At 54.1% G+C, this 2,346-nt stretch overlaps 1 pseudogene; it reads right to left on the bottom strand.

Annotated features, from left to right (window-relative positions):
• Window positions 1-1,878: 1,878 nt before the first annotated feature.
• On the bottom strand, window positions 1,879-1,997 carry LOC112477601 (annotated as a pseudogene).
• Between the last annotated feature and the right edge of the window lie 349 nt (window positions 1,998-2,346).

Here is a 2,346-nt window from a genome sequence, read left to right as displayed (position 1 = left end):
ATGCTGCTGGGCGAGCGGATGGGGATATTGCAGGATTGAATCTGGCAAATACGTAAGTGCACTCGGTCCTTGACCGGGTTCCTCCACTGGGGGCCTCGTACGCCCTCCTTTTGGTGTCTGGGCGCATCATTTCCCTGTAGGTTTCAGGCACTGGCTCTGCAGGGCCGTTGGCTGCCGACCTTCTCAGTGACCTCTTCGTGACTCTAGGGACAATGTACACTTTTCCCAATTCAGCCTACGAATTTCAGGGTGAGTCACACTTCCCCTGTCAGATCGTAAAATCCTTGAGGGCACAGGTCCCATTTTTGGCATCTCGCAAACCCTACAGTGCCTGGCCCCCTGGTGCTCGAATGTGCTGGCTGTCATCGGTCCTGGCTGCACGTCCGCTGACTGCTGCGTGTGTGACCTCGGCCAGGTCATTTTAGCCTCTCTGTGACTGCTCTCTTCCGCAGAGATGGGTCGTGGTCACACCCAGCCCCGGGGGTGTCAGTCAGGGCGACCCGTGCAGACAGCGTAGTGCACTCGCTAAGCGCCCAGGAATCCGGCTTTCGCTGTGATGATACGTCTTGTCCTTTCACCCCACGGTGGGTAAGGACAGAGTTGGGTGTGTGTGTGTGTGTGTGTGTGTGTGTGTGTGTGCGTCCTTGCGTACGTGCATAAATGCGAGCCGTGAGCAATGGCGCATTCGCACAGGTGGTTGTTGACACCTACACCCGTTACACGCACGCGTGCTGCTGCTGGTGTCCATCTGGCACATCTGAACGCCCTCGGAGGAGCTGTTCTAGGCTTGGCAGAATGAGAGCCACCTGAAGAGCTTATAAGTGCCGAGCAGGACTAGCCACTCCGGGCTCCCTGGGGGCGGGCAGCGGGTTCCCTGCTGGGCACCTCCAGGGCTGAGAACCAGCAGCCTCTCCGAGTTGCCCGCCAAGGCCCCGCTGGCCTGAGGCACCCACTCAGTTACCTGCCTGTCACAGAAGCTTTGGCGACCCCCGAGGATTTTCTTCCGAGCTCTGGTGACGTAAACAGCACTTTCGTCCCCGAAGCTCTCACACATGCGCTTCATTGACGGTGCGTCATTTCATTCTTTAGTCGAAAGCCTCTGTGAAGATGGTAGGAAAGAAGTATTTATCCTGATTTTGCAGACAAATGAAGTGAGCCATACCGAAATTAAATGACTTGATGAGATTCATACATTAGAACAGGCCCAGATATTAGGGTTCTTGTGACTTTCGAGTTCTGGATGTTTCTCTGTTTCGCTTTGAGATTTCAAAGGAGGGAGGGAGAGTTCTTGTTTTTGGATTAATTGTGGAAGAAAGAGCCATGTAGGCGAGAACTCCTACCTTTGTTGTAATTACGCATCGCCATGAAAAGCCCATTTTCTTTGACTAAGGACGAGGTACCGTCTGTTTCGGACCCAAACCGATGTCCCTTGCACTGAGTCCAACCTTCACGTGGGTTTTGTTCGGCCCGAGGAGTGTTTCAGAACTATTTCTGCCAATACGTAAAAACTGGAGAAGTCACATAAGAAATTCATGTTTCTGACTCGTCTTGAAAAATGAGATAGTCTCGCACTATGAGACTGGATGCGCAGGTGGCCGAGAGTAGCGCGGCCGGAGCCGGGTGTCCCTTCCAGTCACAGTTCCTCCTATGACGTCCCCGGGTGAAGCCTGACCTCCTGTTTCACTAGGATTTTTCCTTTTACGTAGGTCATTCTCAAATGGGGCCACTGAAGGGAGTTTATTTATTTCTTTATTTTAGTTTTTAAAATTTTTTTATTTTTATTTTTTTAGGCAAGGCAACCCTTGGTCGACCTCGCAGATTGCAAGGATCTTGTCAGCTTAGAATGCCTTATTATTATTTTTTTTAAATTATTTTTTACGCCTACAGCACCTGGTCTTCCTGGGTGGTCTCCCATCCAAGTACTAACCAGGCCCGACCCTGCTTAGCTTCCGAGATCAGCTGGGATCCGACTCGGTCAGGGTGGCGTGGCTGGAGACTGAAGGGCGTTTAAAGGGGCCACATCGCCTTAGACAGGGTGCAGGGAGCCCAGTGGGCAGCTGCAGCCCCCTGCAGTTCTTATGGGGAGGAGCGGGGAGCAGCAGTGACCTTGGGGAGGGCTGCCGGCCGGGACCCTCCGGTTGGGCTGGGAACGCAGCCCTTGCCCAGGCCCCTCCCACCCGGGACCTCTTGGTCATCGCTCGGAGTGGCCAGTGCGTCTTGGTCCAGCCGGGCTGCAGAGGTCAGTCTTCTCTGCACAGAGCGGGGTAGAGGAAGGTGGGGGATGGGCCTGGGTCTGCTGGGTTCGCGATGATTCTTAATGAAGAACCCCCGGCACCCCTGAGGGCC

This window comes from Pteropus alecto, unplaced genomic scaffold, assembly GCF_000325575.1.
Source record: "Pteropus alecto unplaced genomic scaffold, ASM32557v1 scaffold53, whole genome shotgun sequence".
NCBI classification, from domain to species: Eukaryota; Metazoa; Chordata; class Mammalia; order Chiroptera; family Pteropodidae; genus Pteropus; species Pteropus alecto.
The sequence above is the reverse complement of the archived record's forward strand: the minus strand, read 5'-3'. Positions and strand labels throughout refer to the sequence as shown.